The sequence below is a fragment of the Leptodactylus fuscus genome, chromosome 11 (assembly GCF_031893055.1).
Source record: "Leptodactylus fuscus isolate aLepFus1 chromosome 11, aLepFus1.hap2, whole genome shotgun sequence".
Lineage (NCBI taxonomy): Eukaryota > Metazoa > Chordata > Amphibia > Anura > Leptodactylidae > Leptodactylus > Leptodactylus fuscus.
In genome coordinates this window covers 21,486,955-21,507,358 of record NC_134275.1, presented here as the reverse complement: position 1 = coordinate 21,507,358, position 20,404 = coordinate 21,486,955, and positions in this window count along the sequence as shown.

The window sequence follows — 20,404 nt, the reverse complement described above, 5'->3', positions numbered from 1 at the left end:
TGCCGACCCCTGCCATAGACGATAACGAGGTCCGTGTGTTTTCTGCATGAGTCATGCAAAGAGAAAAATAGTTCATGAAGTTCTTTTCTCTCTGCATTTTCCACGCGGAAAACACATGGACCCCATTAAAGTCTATGTGTTCCGTGTGCTTTCATAAGCTCACCGCTTGTCAATGTGTTCGGTATTCTATTCAAGGGGTACTCATGTGGACTCTCCAAATGGAATACCACACGCAGATGTGGTGCATCTTTGTAGCATCTTGGCACATCAAGCCGGTGCTAAAACTTTTCAACTTGGTAGACATGTGGGTGTGGATTCTCAGGGAAAGGGGGCAGGGCTTAACGTGCCATGTATCAAAAAACGCGCCAAGATTGTGTTTGAAAGTTCCAGCTCGATGTAAGCTACCTAAAAGGTGTATAAATTTAGGACTAGCAGTCTAAAGATATGCCAGATTTATCCTCCAGCATGAGCCACTGTGATAAATCTGACATATGTTTATATGTTAGTAAATCTGGGCCAGTGTTCGGTCTAGGAAATATGTCCGACGTCCTCCTATCCTTATCCTATGGACCAAACCAACTATATATTCTGCAGTAGGAATTCTGGAGGATGCCATCATTTGTGCATGTTTGATGCTAAGTTCACCCTAGTTCTGGTCTCTGTCGTTTGGCGCTATATGGGGACCTCAACAACGGAGAACCCATCCGTTAATAAGCTGACACCCATAGATCCCATAGACTATAATGGGGTCTACCAGGTGTCCATCATATTTTTCCGCCTGATTTTAGACACAAACTTCAACGCAGATGTGAACCTAACCATACCCATATATTTATTCTATATAGAATATATTATAACAGTCACTGGGCTTGCATACTAATGTCACTGTTATTCTCAAAATGGCCAGTGTGTGGCAGTACAAGACAAGAAATGAAATATCATTGCTAATATCTATCACTGACACCCACAGCCACTAGATGGCTTCACACCATAAGAAATCAGACATGCAGACGACCACTTGGTTAATAAATGCGCCACCAAAAAAATACGTGCATGAACTCATCCAGGAAAATTGCTTTCTTTTAAATGAAACCGTAGGTATCTACAGAATAATATACCTTGCTATTGTAGAAATACTGTAAGAAAATTACAAGCTATGGATCACTTCATGAATATCACCGATCTCGGATTTGATGTGGCCATCAGGTGGCTTTTAATAGCGTCATATTTTACAGTAAAAAGCAAAACTGACATTGTCTACAATAAAACAGGATTATGGATGACAACAATAAATGACAACAATTGTAATGTCACATTATGAAGGACACGGCGAGCATTGTCATGAACTTTTTTTTTCAGGATTTATTCTTGCATTAACTCCTCCACCCCTTTATTGCCATAATTTAATGAAATTCTGCCGTTTAAAGTTCATAATAATCCTGGAAAATTCATTTCACTGAATCAGACTTATGCAGTGTCTTACCGCTAAGATGACGTGTCAAACGTCAAGGGTTTGTCTTCTCTGGACAATCCCTTGTTATAAGGGTCCCTGGATGATAAACCTATCATCTATGATCTGTGAGAGAACCAGCAGCAGGTGTTCATGCTGAGTTTTCTAGAGATAGAAGATTATTGTATATGCTCTTAGCTCTGGTTAAGGGGACGGTCACACTACCATTATGAAAGTCTATGGCAATGGATATGAGCGCTAGCAAAGTGGAAATGTAGCAGATGGTGCGCCCTCGGTCTGAGTCTGTTTCCAACAATATGATGGAAGTTTTCTTTCATCATCTTTGTTTCCTTTGGTAAAGGAAGAAAAGTAAATGCAGATAGACACCCAAATAGAGGGGGCTCCATCTGCATCAGTCAGGGCTCGTTCACATCTGCGCCCGGTCTCCGTTCATGCAGGTTTCCGTTTCCTGCACAAAACAGAGCAGAAGACGGAAACCTGCAGGACTCTTTCTTACCCATTCACTTGAATGGGTTTGAAAGATATCCGGCCGTGAGTGCCGGTGAGCGTTTTATGCTCTCCGCCGCAAAACCGTTTTTTTTAAAAATCAGACACAGAGTGGGACATAACTGTTTAAAAAAAAAAACGGTTTTTCGGCAGAGAGCATAAAACACTCACTGGCGCTCATGGTGGGACAGCTGCAGAAGACGGAAAGCTCAGAACGGACTCCGAGCGCTACCCTAATAGATGAGGGTCCTGAATAGAAGACCTCCTCCAAGGCCAGATTAAGGTCGGTGGTGGCCCCGGACAAATCAAATAGTTAAGGGGAAAGTCCACATGGAGACTTTTGGTCAGGATTTTGAGGCCGTATCGGCCTCAAAATCCTGACCAAAAAGATGGCTGCCATTGAAATCAATGGGAGCCAGTCAGCGAGATGCACATTCTTCAAGCCGTTTCGCCATCTGAACTTACCCTTAGAGTGATACTCTCTTTTTTTTTTTTTTTTTTAAAGAACCACAGTTACCACACCTGGGGTTGTTTTTGTGAGGTCTACCCCTACCTTCTACTGCTACCAACCCCCTTTAAAATCTGTACCAGAGTCATTTTCTGTCTAATTTGTAAGCCGCCATGATCCATCTTACAACTGCCGAGTCTGAGAAGGAGACAAACCGGTACAGAGCTGTACACCATGCCAAAGCCAGCCCGGTTTATTCTAGTCAGGCTCTCCTTCACGCTCCTCTTCAGACTTTACCAGCGACCTGTCTTTCTACTATGAGATGCTGCTGACAAGGATAAAAACCTCAGCATCTAAATAAATATAGGCCTCAAGCCAGCCTACCCTAAATTAATACCTGCAATAGTCTTGTATCACAAGCAGTGGGGCAGAACTGCAGTCCGCCATGACCAACATGTCACTGTGTCTAACCTTTCCGCTCTCGAGTTGGTGGGATAATGGGGGGATGCACTGCCCATACCTACTATAGTATCCTAGATACTGGTACTGTACTAATAATCCCCTCATTAATGGGGTCCGGCCACTGTATGGTGTACACTGTCTGGAGGCCTTTTTACCATATGGTGTTATTTTACTGTTTGGGGCTGTTTTACCATATGAAGCCAACATACGGTATATGGCCTGTCAACTTCAATTTTTTTCTGTTTTTTTTTCCACAGACCCATCTGAGTTTGAGACACTTGTTTTAGAGGGATGGTGGTCTTAAATGGGTATGCCCATCTCAAAGGATCTGATCTATATTGCTAGCTTATGTATATTCAAATCCTAACCAAAATACATTGGTTTAGCAATGTTGCTTTGTTTGCCTGCTGTGTGAAATTATTCCTCCCATTGTTTACACATTGTTGTCAAGGCACCTGTCCTGTTATCTGATCATGGCTGCTGCTCTTTGGAAGAGAGGGGAGATGAGTTCTTGATATTACTTTCAGAGTGGTTATCTCCTGCTCTGTGGTCTGGACAATCAGGTCATCCAATTGAAGTTTTCTGATAAGGACTTAGATAGTATAGGTCCTCTCTTTATGTAAACACAAAGATTCAGTTTACTGCAAGTCTGTTGTCTGTCCAGGTAGGATGTAAGTGTTCTCCAACCCACATAATGTAATATACATTTACTGTGCTTATTTGATCTGCATTATTATAGATTTCTATTAATGATAATAAATAATCCTCATGGTAAAGGCAAAGTTTATATCTACTGAGGTACTTCATAGTGACCTGTCCATTAAACAGTCAAAGCCTGCCCACCAGTTTGTAGAAGAATACAGGAAGTGAAAAGAGACAGCAGGCAAACTGCTGAGACAAGAAGATATTAAAACCCCCTTTAAAGATGTTCTGAACATATAATACATATTAGAACTGGAAATCCATCAGGATCTAGTCTGGGTAAAGGGGTGGTCTTTTGGCTTAGGTTTACCTCCATTCAGTTTTTACCATATAGCTACTTGCTTCATAGCGCAGATATGCGCTCACTGCTTTTTTCACTCACGTCCATAACTGGTAGGGAGTACTGATACATCTCGCCTTCAGTAATTACAGGATACAGTCACAGGTAATAAATCATAGAACAAAGTAAGTGTGAAATGATCCAAAATCAAGTGATGGTATTCTGTATGCAGGTGAAGTGTTTATTAATCAATGCCGGAGCAGAAGCACAAGGCAGCTACGAAGTGAGCCAGAGCCACATTAGCTCACATCACAATGAGCAACCAGGCTTCCTTAATTTTTCTAATCTATTATTTTCCATGTATCACAGTGGGTTGTGAAGTCTTCAATAAAAATAAAGTGTATTAAAAATATCTAATAAAATAAACTGAGAAATTTTACATCTAAGTCTATATTCACATGTGTGTTATTGCCTTTGACTGCAAGAATACTGGAAAAAAAAAAAAAAAGATAATGGTTGAGCTATACTTAAAGGGGCTCTATCAGCAAAATCATGCTGATAGAGCCCCACATATGCGTGAATAGCCTTTAAAAAGGCTATTCAGGCACCGTAAATGTTATATTAAACTACCCTCCCGTTTTAAAATAAAACCCTAAAAAACAATGTGATCTACTTATGCATCATGCACTGTGGGCGGGCATTCAGGGTGCGCCGTCTTCTTCATCCACGCCTCCTCTTCCTCCGATGTCCTTGGGTCCCGTCCTCCTCCGGCGCTCGCGAACTGACATTGCTTAAAAAAAATGGCCCAGGGCTATTTTTTTTAAGCAATGTCAGTTCGCGAGCGCCGGAGGAGGACGGGACCCGAGGACATCGGAGGAAAGAGGAGGTGTGGATGAAGAAGACGGTGCACCCTGAATACCTGCCCCCTGTGCACGCTCGGTAAGTAGAGCACATTCTTTTTTAGGGTTTTATTTTAAAACGGGGGGGGGGGGGAGTTTAATATAACATTTACGGTGCCTGAATAGCCTTGATTTTGCTGATAGAGCCCCTTTAACCTACCGTAGATCTGTTATCACCAGATAATGATTGCCACCCTCCAACAACCTCCGTGAAAATGACTGTGGTACACTATGGGCGTCTTATCCTGGACCATAATTGTATTAAAGCCTAGGTTCCTCTTTTGGTACTCTGGTGGGATAGTCTGACCTTTTTATAGGATTACTTCCTCCCAACAACTGGGGCTACAGACACAGCTTTAATTTTTTGGGAAGAGTTAAAGAGAGGACTGTAATTTACCTTAGTAAAAGGGGTTGTGCTATTATGAACACTTATCCCCTATCCAGCGCCGCACCTCCCATGAGGCGACCTGAAGCGACCGCTTCAGGCGGCACTATGCCAGGGCCTCGGGAGGGAAAGCCCAGGTTCACCCCATCCCCTATCCACAGCACAGACTGGTCATGCAATCACACTGGCGCTCCATTCACCAGAAGACTTTAGGGGGACTTTAGGTCCTCAAGCCTCCTGATCACTGGGGGGACCTGGTGTTTATGCCCTCAGAACCTTATTCCCCATCATGTAGATAGGTGATAAGTGTCCATAATGCACAATTCCTTAAACATACCGTATATACTCAAGTATAAGCCGACCCGAATATAAGCCTTGGCCCCTAATTTTACCACAAAAAACTGGAAAACTTATTGACTCGAGTATAAGCCGAGGGGAGGAAATGCAGCAGCTACTGAAAATTTCAAAAATTAAAATGGTCGGAGTTTTTGGGTGCAGTAGTTGCTGGGTGATGGGAAAGGGGAGGGGGTGTTTTGGTTGTCTGTCTCTCCCTTCCCTGAGCTTGAGGACTGTTTTTTCTTCCCCCACTTGGAATTCAGTCTGGCTAAATATAGGGGATCTGCAGTGCTCCTATTAACCCCTTCCCGATGGAACAGGAGCACTGCAGATCCCCTATATTCAGTAGACCGGGCACTGTCAGACACAGGGATACCTAATGTGTTTGTGTTCCATAGTAATTTTATACTTTTGTATGTATTCCAGGGAAAGTAGGGATTTACAAATCAAGCACAAAAACTGGGCTGAAAAAATTCGGCTTTTAGTAAACTGCACGGTGTAGAGTATGTGAAATACATTAAGACATAACCTATAAAAAAAATCAATTTCAGAATCAGACGTCCTTAGATGCATCCAGGCCCATATGACTGGGTGAATCCCAGGGCATATTCAAGTAAGTGTCCTTCAAGCCTAAGTGCATCTAATGGCGGTATACCGAAATCATTCTACGATCAACTTCACAGATGGTGCTAAATGGATACTGTCTAATATGCACAGTCTCTATGTCTCTCTCTACGCATTTCACTCTTACAGTTCACTATGGAGGACACATCCAGAGATTCCAGCACCGATTACAACTGCAGCTCCCAGAGCCCTGATGGTGGGCACCGGTACTTGCACAATGAGCCTGCTAATGAAACCTTTATAACTTGTAATATTGTTAGACTCCAGAAAGACCCATTTTATACAAACACCAGACAGTGTGTGTAGTAAAGTCAATGTCATTGAGTCACCAACCTGATATCAGATATAGGACAGGTGCCGTGACAATGATGTGTAAACAATGGGAGGAAGAATTTCACATATCTGGTAAATAAAGCAGCATTTCTAAAGGAATGTATCTAGGAAAAGTCTTGAATTTACATAAGCTAGCAGTGTAGAAATGGGTTCTTGAGAAGGGAATACCACTTTAAAGTCACCCCTCTAGCTTCTGTACAGTCTAAATAACTATAATTATGATATTTATGGGTAACGTAGACACGCTTTCCATGTATTGCTTCGGTAATTCACCTTTAAACCTGTTCAACCACTACTTATTAGAAATGAGCGAGTAGTATTTGATCGAGTAGGTATTTGATCGAATACTACGGTATTCGAAATCTTCGTACTCGATTGAATACTACTAGCTATTCGCAGTAAATATTCGATTCAGAACCAGCGTTGATTGGCCAGTGTACAGCATTCGTCCAATCAACGCTGGTTCTGCTGGAGGCTCGTCTGTGAGGAGGCGGAGTCTAAGATCTGACCACAGCAGTCTCCATTGTCCATAACCCCTTCCCAACATCCACCGTAATAGCATGCGGATGTCGGGTATTTGACTATGGTGGGAGCTCAGAAGCTATTATACAATGGAAACCTGGTGACAATGCCCGCACTGATCGCAGGTATAATCACCCACGATGCCGCTGTCATGGCTTTCCCGTATTATATTAGTGACCCCCTAGGGAATCTAAGAATTACAGCCCATAGATTTATCATGGGGCGAAACATGTAGAGAGTTTCAGTGAGAGCTTTCTCATCATTCTACTGATTATACTGATTTCTACTCATTCTACTGATAAGGCAGATACTACCTCAATAATCTGGGTATTTCGCCACACACAGTGGGGAAAAAAAGATATTTAGTCAGTCACCAATAGTGCAAGTTCTCCCACTTAAGATGAGGTCGGCCTATAATTGACATCATAGGTAGATCTCAACTATGAGAGACAAAATGAGAAAACAAATCCAGAAAATCACATTGTCTGATTTGGAAATAATTTATTTGCAAATTATGGTGGAAAATAAGTATTTGGTCACCTACAAACAATCAAGATTTCTGGCTCTCACAGACCTGTAACTTCTCCTGTAAGAGTCTCCTCTTTCCTCCACTCATTACATGTAATAATGGCTCCTGTGTGAACGTGTTATCATTATAAAAGACACCTGTGCACACCCTCAAACAGTCAGACTCCAAACTCCACTGTGGTGAAGACCAAAGAACTGTCAAGGGACACCAGAAACAAAATTGTAGCCCTGCACCAGGCTGGGAAGACTGAATCTGCAATAGGCAACCAGCTTGGTGTGAAGAAATCAACTGTGGGAGTAAATTAGAAAATGGAAGACATACAAGACCACTGGTAATCTCCCGTGATCTGGGGCTCCACGCAAAATCTCACCCCGTGGGGTCAAAATGATCACAAGAACGGTGAGCAAAAATCCCAGAACAACGCGGGGGGACCTAGTGAATGATCTGCAGAGAGCTGGGACCAATGTAACAAAGCCTACCATCAGTAACACACTACGCCACCAGGGACTCAGATCCTGCAGTGCCAGACGTGTCCCACTGCTTAAGCCAGTACATGTCCGGGCCCGTCTGAAGTTTGCTAGAGAGCATTTGGATGATCCAGAAGAGTATTGAGAGACTGTCCTATGGTCTGATGAAACCAAAGTACAGTAAAACTGTTTGGTAGAAACACAACTCGTTGTGTTTGGAAGAGAAAGAATACTGAGTTGTATCCAAAGAACACCAGACCTACTGTGAAGCATGGGGGTGGCAACATCATGCTTTGGGGCTGTTTCTCTGCAAAGGCACTAGGATGACTGATCCGGGTACATGAAAGTATGAATGGGGCCATGTATCGTGAGATTTTGAGTGCAAACTTCCTTCCATCAGCAAGGTCATTGAAGAAGAAATGTGGCTGGGTCGTTCAGCATGACAGTGTTCCCAGAACAACGAAGGAGTGGCTTTGTAAGAAGCATTTCAAGGTCCTGGAGTGGCCTAGCCAGTCTCCTGATCTCAATCCTATAGAAAACCTTTGGAGGGAGTTGAAAGTCCGTGTTGCCCAGTGACAGCCCCAAAACATCTCTTCTCTAGAGGAGACCTGCATGTAGGAATGGGCCAACATACCAACAACAGTGTGTGCCAACCTTGTGAAGACTTGACCTCTGTCATTGCCAACAAAGGATATAGAACAAAGTATTGAGATGAACTTTTGTTATTGACCAAATACTTATTTTCCACAATAATTTGCAAATAAATTCTTTCCAAATCAGACAATGTGATTTTCTGGATTTGTTTACTCATTTAGTCTCTCATAGTTGAGGTCTACCTTTGATTTCAATTACAGACGCCTCTCATCTTTTTAAGTGGGAGAACTTGCACAATTGGTGGCCGACTAAATACTTGGACATGGACCTGAATTTCGGTCTTTATATCAGTTGGCTGTGGTATAGTGTCTTATTGTGTTTTAATAACTAACATTAAAGGTCAAGTATGAACATTTATTTATTTATTTATTTTTTTGCGGGCACCGCAATTTTGCGCATGCGCAGTACGTTCGGCAATCTTCGCCGAACAGAGCATACTGTGCAGGTGTCCGACAGATGCTGAAGAAGCAAGGGGAGGACACCGAAGACCAGAGAGGCGGCGCTGCGGTCGGTTTTCGAGCTGCAATGGGGACGCCCCCATCGCTGCGAGAGAACTAATTAGCATACCAGTACAAACCGGTATTTTGAACGAACGGCACGGCGGAGAGCACTTCCACAGGAAAGAGACGAATAGCCTTTTTAAAGGCTATTCCGACGTGGTAACTAGAAAAAAATGTGTTTTAGTGGTAGAATCCCTTTAAATATTAGAAATAAGGGTCAGCTCATAATCTTGTTCTCTGTCTGTTCTTGTGTTATTGTAAAAAAAATTAGCAAAACCCTGACGGAAACCTGACAGATTCTAGAATGTCATTATAATTTATTCAGAAATGGAAATAGCGGTGATAACTTGGTTATAAAGGCGTCTTTCATTTTTTCATGTGTAACTTTCAGTTATGGATAGAGAACAACCATGGTTTCTGCAGTGGATAAAACATCAAATCTTATAAAGAGAATTCAACTCAAAAATAAATACAGATTAGTCCATCCTTACAGTAACTTAGCGTTGGTTAAAGGGAATAACCTACTTTTTAATCACGTCTAAAACCCTCCAGTTTGAACTCTGGCCCTAAGCCAAATAATATGTTAGGCAGGGTTCACACTAGCGTCGGTGTCCAACAGCTAGTGTCTGATTTAGGATAGTGTCTTATTGTAGGATTTAGCTGTGTGCTTGAAAAATCTTTGTGAACGGGCACTTAAAGGGGTATTCCCACGTCGCATACTCACCAGTCTTCACTGCTGTAAAATCTTCAATCTTCCTGGTTTCTTGCATCATTTGGTGGGCGGGGTTTCTAATGCAACCTGCTGTATAGCTCCACCCCAAATTAACTCGTAGCTCCACCCACCGCATAGCGTGATCCTATGGGGCAGCTGAAGGGCCTCTGATGTCATCAAAGGTCCTTAAACACTATATGCACTATATTGGACTATGAAGTACAGGCAGGAGCAACTCCATTCTGTGTTACATACAGAGACTGCCTGTCTCTGCTATAATGAACACAATTGAATTAGCTAGCCTGATAACTGGGAGAACAGAAGATGAGTTCAGAAATGAAAGCAGCTCCTCTCCCCTATCTGAGTGCAGGACCTAGGTCACGTGGTGCAGACACAGGAATAGCTAGAAACACAGGCTCGCTCCCATGCACTTAGCCCCTCCTCCCTCCCCCCTGAGAGCAGCAGATACATCACTTAACTTTTGAGCAGATAAGTCAAGGGCTGTGTCAACAATGAATTGAATAAAGTAAGAGAGTGGACAAACAAAGCAGTTTTGCTGAAGCAATGTATTTAGGAAAAGTCTTAAATCCACATTAACGAGAGGTATAGATAGGATCCTTGTGATGGGATAACCCCTTTAAGGACAGACACGGACTGTAAAGAACGCACATGATGTCCCATTTAAATCAATGCAAAATGTAACGGATAAGAGTATAATAATTGTTCAGGGGGGGGGGTGTCCACAGTGTGGCATAATACTGTGTGCAAGGGCCACTATGGGGCATAATACTGTGTGTAGGGGGCCATTATGGGGCATAATATTTTGTGCAGGGGCCAATATGGGCATAATACTGTGTTCAGGGGCCACTATGGGGCATAATACTGTGTGCAGGAATGTGAAGGGGCGGGCGGGTGGTCGAGGTCTTCAGTCTCGGTATCGGTCCGGGAGGGGGGGGGGGATGTCAATAGTTTGCCACGGGGCCCCGCCATTCCTAGATACGCCACTGTACACACACTGTGTATAAACATATATGTGTCACAATGGGCGATTTCAATAAAAATCAATATGGTCTGCTTCAGACCATTGTGTCCATGGCCCATTGTTCATTTCCTTATTTTAGGCTTATTGGCAAGAGTTGGAATTGCAAGATTTTTTAGGATTTGTTAAATATAAATTACATGAATTTATTTTTTTTTAAATGCCCAAATTTCTTAAAAAATAAGTTTAATATAAAATCAAGAAGATAGTAACATCTCAGCAACTTATGACACAGTCACTGGGAGGCCAGTAACTTTACTATCTATAGCCGCATATTGAATGATAACATATCAGTTTTTTATAGTATTTTTATAGTATATAGCTGCACATCTTGTGATGCCTCTATATCCAAAAGGAAAGGACAAGTCTTTATAAAGGAATTAATGAAATACTCCAGAAAATAATACAAAGGCAGTGGTATAACCATAGGGGGGTAAGGAGGTGCAGTGACATAGGACCCTTTTACAAAGGCCATCGAGTGTCTGTCTACAATATTACAAGACAATTATTATCCATGTAAAGACTCTCGACACAGCCTGATCATATTTGACATGAGATGGCCTAAGCAATACTCGATACGATCGCTCATCTACATACACTGAAGATGCCCCGAGATACAGAGGTACAGTAAATCCATATTTTAATATTTAACCACGAAAAGACCAGAGCAAGCTTCAGATTCTTGCATATTCCAGATTAGCTGATATATACTTACATAGGAGTCACTCTGGCTTTTTGTCTGTGATATAAAACCTGGAGGGATCTGCAAGCACTTTTAGTTTTTATCTGGAGCTTAGTGATAGGATTTAGAAGTAATCGAACAGTCTGCAATAAAAGATCCATCCTGGATTTCACCTACATGAGCCATGTAACAAAGAACTAACAGAGAAGATGAAGGTAGAAGGCGGCCGCTCTAGAGAGCTGTATCTGACATGTTATACTGTATATATCCCTCGGAAGGGCACACTCAGTCGGTTTAGCTAGCAATTTCCAGTTAAAGGGGTTGACTAGTTTCAGCAAATAAATTTCTGTTGTTTCGAATAGCACGCTCCCATAGGAATGAATGGATGCAGCCGGCAGGCAGACTTTGCCGGCATCCGGCCGCTTAACCCCCTGCGCGCCGGCTGCGTCCATTCATTCCTATGGGAGCGTACTACTCTTCTGTTTCCTCCCTGCTGTGCCGTATACTCGGCTTGTAATGCAGATGTAGCAGAGTCCAGTATATGGCACAGCAGGGAGGAAACAGAAAAGTATAGTCCACTAGAAATAGAATAGTCCACTTACCTGCACAGATCGCTGCCGCTCCTCGTTCTTCTCAGTCCGGTTCTTTCTCATTTACAGGCCTTCAGAGCACTGTGTGCGCCTCTGCCTCCCAGGTTAGTGTTACAGACCTAGGAAGAAGGCGTGGCTTGTGGCTTAGGAGTGTGTGGGCGGGTACTGGGATTGGAGACGTGAGCGATGCACTCATGTCTCCCCGCCCTGTACCCGCCCACACTCTCCTAAGCCACAACAAGCCCCGCCTACTCCCAGCACCTCTATCAAGAGTCTAGGGAGGCGGCGGTACGCACAGCACTCTGCAGTCCTATGAAAGAGAGGAGAAGACCGAAAACAACGGGGAGCGGCAGTGGCATCGATCTGTGTGGTCTTTGATTATTAAAAAATCCCATTGACTTGCATTGGGATCAGAATCGGGAAAGAATGGAAAATGATCAGAAATCGGATTTTAAAAACGATCCTGAAATCTCAATATCGGCTCAACCCTAGTTCTATAATTTTGGGGAATGGCTATTGCTTTGATCACTTTTTATTTAAATTTTTATCAGAGGCAAAACTGTGAAAAAACAGTAGTTTGGCACTTTTGATTTTTTTTTCCTGTATATACCATACGGGAAAAATATTTTTATTGATTTGCAGACTGGGCATTTTTGGACACAAAGATACCTAACGTGTAGGTGTTCCACAGTGTTGAAGTACTTTTATATGTGTTCTATAGAAAGGGTGTGATTTTAACTGAGGCCGGGGGAAAATTTGCAGCATTTTACAATATCTGCAAAGTGGATGGGATTCATGCAAATCCCATGCCCACTTTGTATTTCAAACCGCAGCGCGGTCACAGTGCGATTTCCAAAACCGGTGCGGTTTTGGAAATGGCAGCATGTCAATTATATCTACGTTAACGCCGGCGGTTTTCTTGTAGATATAATGGTAACAAAATCGTCCCGTGAGGCCTTAGCCTTAATGTTTTTTTGTTTTTTTTTATGCATTTATTAGATCTGCAGGGGTCTTAAACCCCAGGAGGTGTGATTACTAATGCAATGCAAAAATCCGGCAATTCTATTTCAGGCTACATAGAGTAGCATGTGATAAAACAAGCTGAAAGACACAAGGTATCCAGCTGTCATAGCAATGGGTCCTGGTGCATAGCCTGCTCCGGGTGCCAGTGAACCCTGTGAAAATGGCGGCGCCCATGCGTTGCCGATAAAATGACGCCTCGGTCAGCTTTGACGAGGCACCAGAGATGTTAATGTCCGTGACCGGTGCGGGCACCAATTTCTTGCATTAGCACTGGGTGTCTGCTGTATAAAACAGCAGACACCCAGTGGCTATGGTGGCCGCCCAGCTCCAGAGCGCCCACTATCTTTAAACAACTGGCACCCACTGTACTCAGATTTCGGGAAGGGGTTAATAAGGAGGAGAAAATAAAATTACTGCAAAGAGGAATTGTTGTGTCATTTCATAACACTTACACATATAAGTCATTACAAATGCCTGTTTTTTGTCGTTATCAGCGTTAGGGTGCATTCAGACTACGTAACGCCGGGCGTGTATGAGAGCCGTACACGCCGGCATTACGGCAGACTGCCGAACACTTCCCATTCACTTCAATGGGAGCGCTCGTAACAGCGGCGTTTACGAGCGCTCCCATTGAAGTGAATGGGAAGTGTTCGGCAGTCTGCCGTAATGCCGGCGTGTACGGCTCTCATACACGCCCGGCGTTACGTAGTCTGAATGCACCCTTAGGCTTAATTCACAACAGTTAGGGTTTTTTGGTCTGGATTTTGACACAGAATCTACCTCAGAATCCAGCTCAAAAAAACGCCTCCCATTGACTTCAATGGAAGTCGTTCACTTCCTTTTTCCGCGGGGGGGAAGAAACTGCATACGGAAAAAGGAAGTGAACGGCTTCCATTTAAAAATAGAAGCGAACTGCCCTTTCTTGCCGTGGACGTCCACGGTGCGACACTCCCTCCCATTCATTTGGGCCTAATCCGGAGCGAAATGCTGCGACATTCGCGGCTAGCTGCGGGAGGCGTTTTTTGGGCTGGATTCTGAGACGGATTCCCACGTCAAAATCCGGTTCAAAAACCCTATGTGAATTCAGCCCAAGTGCTAAAAGGTCCTTGTAGGGAAACAACTAAAAAACACTATGGGGGAAAAAAAAAAAAAAAAAAAAGAGCTAGGAAAGCCATATGTCAGTCCTTAAATGGCGTAGCTCTGGATATCAGAACATGGGCATGTGCCTGATTTATTAAGAGGACGGAGACTTTTTTTTTTCTTTTGGCCTAAGAAAAGCCAGTCTAAAATAAACCCGCCACTAATTGTTTTACAACTTTTTTTTTTTTAGAAATTAAAAGTTACTTTCAAAAATCAATTCCTTATTATCTGCCGCATATATTTATTATAGCTTTATTACATGATTGTACTATACTTCACCCATGTAATACACAATTTATAAGATATATAATTTATATATACACTCATGAGAATATGATTTCATATTTTACATGCTAAGATTGCTGGTATCAAGTTCCTGCAGTAATAATCTTTTCATAAAATAAACATAGCGCAGATAACATATAGGGGCTTATCTATCTCCGAGTACGTCTTGGTGACATTATATGCGACTGCCTTGATTTATGTCTCTCCTCTATATTAGTCAGTCAGATCATTGCCATGGTCACAGCAGTGGGAGACAAATGTGCGGATGGAAGGAAATAACTTATGGTTATGTTAATTAGCTCAGGACAGAGTCAATGTCGTGATGTAAGTAAGGAAAGCAAGCGGCAGCCACCAAAGAGTTACCGGAGCCGGGTCGTGTTCAGCCCCTTTCCCTCCAAGGTAAAATTGCTTACAAAGTTTTGTCACCTGTAACGCATATTCATTAGATATTTCATTTTCCCCATAAGCCATAGCCAACATAGGTGCACCAATACACATTTACTATAGATTCTAAAAATTATACAAAAATATTTAACTTGACCTACACTCACACCAACGTTGTGTTGTTGGCTGCATTAAAATCCATTGACGTGAATGTGGCTATTCACATGACCGACTTTTGAATGGTCAGTTTTAACGGGACCATCAAAACACAGCATGTCCTAGACCATGTCCGATTTTTTACAGATCCATCAATTAACTCAAAAATATGAGGGACCCATGAAACCAGGTGCCTAAGGAGGGGTTCACATGGGGTATTTTGGACAGGAATGGGCAATTGGCATGAGCCTTATGAGGTTTTTGCCTTCCTCTGGATCAACACTGTAGGGATTGTAGGGTTATAGGTTGGACTTGATGGACTAATGTCTTTATCCAACCTCATCTACTATGTAACTATGTAGCTATGAGGCCGCTTCAGATTCCGGTACAAAAAAAATTGTTAGTCGCGACGTCGTGCATGATGCCGCAGTGCAGTCGCTGCTCTCTGCTCTGGGTCAGGCCCAAATGAATCAGTCCAGTCGGGAGGAAGTGTCTTCAGGCGGACGTCCGGCTGCGGCATCCACTTGAAGAAAGAGCATGTCGATTCTTTTTCCCGGAAGCAGCAACAAACCATTTGCGGAAAAAAGGAATCCATTGATTTCAATGGGAGGGTTTTTTGGTCAGGAATTTGAAGCGGATTCCACATCAAAATTCTGACCAAAAAACCCCCCGTCTGAACTCAGCATAAGGATGCAAAGTGGTCCTGCAAGACGTCCATTTTTTAAGGTCGTTTCATCCAATGTTTGTATGAACGTATGCTTAGGTCAAGTTCAAGCAATACGAGAAAGCTGCTTTTGTTGTTGCAGATTTTGCTGTGTTTTTTGAGCCAAAGCCAAAAGTAGCTCCAAAGGGAATGAGAAATATAAAAGAAGGACTAAGGGCGCCTTCACACGATGTAACGTGCCGCTCATTTTGTCCATTTTACACGTGTAAAAATACATGTGTAAAATGTACTAAGCCATTGAGTTCAATGGCTTACGCGCATATTTTTGCACGCATCATTTTGCAAAATATGCGTGTAAGCCATTGAACTCAATGGCTTAGTACATTTTACAAGTAAAATGGACAAAATGAGCGGCGTGTTGCATCGTGTGAAGGCGCCCTAAGGCTAAGGCCACACGTTGCGGAAACGCAGTGTTTTTTTTTAGTGCAGATTTTGCTGTGGTTTTTTAAGGAATGGATTTCACTTAAGGGAGATGTCTAAGAGTTTCCTTTATATTTTCCATTCCTTTTCAAGCCACTCCTGACGGTCTCAAAAAAATGCAGCAAAATCTCTAATATAAAAAAAAAGCTGCATTTCCGCAGCGTTTTTTCCCACAGTGCTTTTCACAGAAAGTCCACAGAGGTAAACTGTTGGCTTCAGTTATATCTATAGGGAAACCACCAAAAATGTGGCAGTTTTGGAAATTGCAGAATTTCCGCTGCGTGTATTTTTTTGCAACTTGTGGTTGGGATTTGCTAGAATCCACTTTGCAGGAACTGTATAACATGGCAGCCATATCATGGTGGTTACACCATGTGGGGCCCTGGCCTAAGATCTCTAATGCCAGTTTTCTGAACACTTGAAACGGAATAGGAAACTGAATCCTCCAGAGCAGGCACAGGTGTGAACCTACCCTGAATCTGACACAAACACATCATGCTACAAGATTGGAATGGAAACCACCAGTCTTCAAGGGATTGTCCCACAAAGTAAAGTCTGCAGGAGCTTTGTCTTGTTCCACATTCAACCTGAGGGGCTGGTTGCGGTTGGCACTCCTATTTACTTCAATGGGAGCGTCAGACATGCCATGCCAAAGTACAAAAAAAATTAGTTTCTTAACAGGACTTGCTCATACCAAAGTAGATTTTCTGGATTATGTAGAGGCATGAAGTTTGATGTTTCTAGTGTGAACACTGGTGAAGACCAACAGTATTGTGTTCCCATCTGTGACAGAAAGAAAATGTACTCTTTTCTTAGGCGTTATCTGCACTTCCGAAAATCAGGAGCCTTCCCAATATATGCATTTAATGCAATGGAAACAAGTAGTGTGTGTGATGTTGTTATAAGTATGTTCTGTATGTTCTGTTCTGCTTACTTATTCTGCTTTGTCTGCCTAGCAACAGTGAGGTAGTAAGGGAGGAGGAGCTGAGCTTAGGGGGAGGAGTTGTTAGACAGGGAGCCATGATGGAGCATGGAATAAAGTGTTCTGATCTACAAGAGTAACCATCTCATAGTGGAGTTATTCCAGAAGACCTGCATCCTCACTACAACACTACAATTGGCGACGAGGATTAAGAATCATCAGCTAAAGGTATTTCACTGCTACAGAAAACTGTGTACAAGACTGCAATCCTAGCACCAGCCATGGCCTGCTTACCCTCCTTTGCTGTATTTGATGTGCACCAGCCCCAAGCAAACTTAGCAGCATGCTGGAATAAATGGCTGAAACGCTTTGAGATATTCCTGCAAGCAATGAACATTACTGACAATGCAAGAAAGAAAGCCATGTTATTACACTATGCAGGGGAGCAAGTCTATGATATCTTCACAACTCTGCCCAATACAGGGGAGGACAGTGACTATGAGCTAAGCAAAGCAGCACTAACTAAGCATTTCTCTCCATACATAAATGCAGCTTTTGAAATTTTCAAGTTTAGACAGTCAAAACAGTCAGCAACAGAAACCATTGATGAATATCATGTCCGCTTAAGACAACTTGCAGCTTACTGTGAATTTGCAGATATAGACAAGGAAATTCTGATGCAAATCATACAAGGTTGTGTGTCCTCTAAGTTAAGGAGACAAGCGCTCAGAGATCCCACCATGACTTTAACAAAGCTACTGGACATTGCACGTATTCATGATGCAGCAGAGAATCAAGCTAAACTTATAGAGAACACAGACTGTATACCAGAGCAGCCATCTTCTGTAGCAAAGCTCACTCAGAAGCCACATGTGCCTCACACACAGGCTGCAGCCTGCTACAACTGTGGAGGTCCTTATCCTCATCAGAAACCATGCCCAGCAAAGGGAGTAACTTGTCATAACTGTGGGAAACAAAATCACTTTGCAAAAGTCTGCAGATCAAAATCACAATCTTCTCTCTCTGCTAAACAAGCCTTGCCACAGAAAGTTCAGGCAGTGCAGTCAGTGTCCCCTGCGGATGAGCCCAGTAGCACCTACTTATTCTCAGTGACTGAGGGGTCTCGCAATGTCTAATCCCAAACAAGTCATCTTAATACATGGCAATCCGGTGGAGACACTGGTAGATACAGGGGCGTCTGTCAATGTTATTAGTCATGCCACTTATAGCCAGCTAAAGAACAAACCTGCTTTGCAATGTACTAACCTGAAGATATATCCTTATGGTTCAGCTACTGCATTACCCCTATGTGGCAAATTTCAGGCATTACTAACGGCTGATGGGAAATCCATCACGGACACTTTCTATGTAGTGGAATGTTCTGCAGACACTCTTCTCAGCTGCAATAGTGCGGTATCTCTGGGCCTAGTGAAACTGGCAAACAGCGTAACACACTCTTCTGTCCAAAATGTTATGCAGAAATATCCTCAACTCTTTCAAGGCATAGGAAAGCTGAAAGACTTTCAAGTGAAATTACACATTGACCAGTCAGTCCAGCCGTCAGTTCAACCTCACAGGCGCATCCCATTCCATGTCCGCAAGCTAGTGGAGAAAGAGCTACAAGACCTTGAGACAGATGATGTTATTGAACGTGTCGAGGGCCCAACTCCCTGGGTCTCACCAATTGTTGTTGCGCCTAAACCTAAGCAGCCTGGTAAAATCAGGTTATGTGTGGATATGCGACATGCCAATCGAGCCATTCAAAGAGAAAGGCACATTACGCCTACCATTGATGATATTCTCACAGATCTAAATGGTGCAAAAGTATTCTCAAAAATTGATCTAAAATCTGGTTATCATCAGCTTGAATTGCATCCAGACTCCAGATATATCACAACTTTTAGCACTCATGTCGGTCTAAGAAGGTTCAAGAGGCTGAATTTTGGCATTTCATCGGCTGCAGAAATCTTTCAGAATGTTATCAGGCAGGTTCTTTCAGGAATACCTGGAGTCCTCAATGTTAGTGATGACATCCTTATCTTTGGCACAACCCAAGAGGAACATGACAATCACCTAGAACAAGTCTTTCAGAGACTGCAAACCTGCAATTTAACTGTTAATCCATCAAAATGCGAGTTCAACAAGACGTCATTGAATTTTTTTGGCTACATTTTTTCTGAAAATGGTGTTTCTGCAGACCCTGAGAAAGTAGCTGCCATAACCTCTGCTAGCCAGCCACAAAATGTCTCAGATGTTCGAAGTTTTCTTGGTCTGGTCACATACTGTGGACGATTCATACCTGATCTGGCTACTGTTTCTGAACCCCTACGACAACTCACTAAAAAGGATACTCCTTGGTCATGGACAGTTGAACATCAATCAGCATTTGACACACTAAAGTCCAGTCTTTCTAGTGACACGGTCATGGCCTATTTTGACCCACTAAAGTCTACTGAGCTCATTGTGGATGCCAGTCCTGTAGGCCTTGGTGCAATTTTAACTCAGGTGTCCAAAACTGGCAGTATCTCCACAGTCTCCTATGCGAGCAAGGCTTTAACAGAAACGGAACAGCGCTATTCTCAAACTGAGAGGGAAGCTCTCGCAGTTGTATGGGGATGCCTTCATTTTCATCTTTACCTCTTTGGTTGTCCATTCACAGTGGTCAGTGATCATAAACCACTCATTCCAATCTTCAATAAACATTCATCAAAGCCACCCCCACGACTTGAACGCTGGCTACTCCGCCTGCAGAACTATCGCTTTCACTTGAGATATGAGGCAGGAGCTGGGAACCCTGCAGACTATTTTTCAAGACACCCTTCACCACAGTCTACCAAAGATGACTTGCCTGCCACTGTCTTAGCTGAGGAGCATGTGAATTTCATTGTTACACACTCTGTGCCAAGAGCAATGACCCTCGAAGAAATTAAACATGCGGTGGATTCTGATCCCCAACTTCAGTTGGTAATTGACACTGTTCGGTCTAAGAACTGGAACTCTTTTCTAGCTGACACTCGTCTTCAACCGCAGGGCCAAACAGCATATTTGCAGGCCTTCTTTAATGCAAGACACTCTCTTTCTGTATCTGACTCAAACATACTACTACGTGACAACCGCCTGGTCATTCCTCAGAAACTTCAGAGTAGAGTGATCGATCTGGCCCATGAGGCCCATCAAGGTATAGTTAAAACAAAGCAATTACTTAGGGAGAAAGTATGGTTTCCTGGAC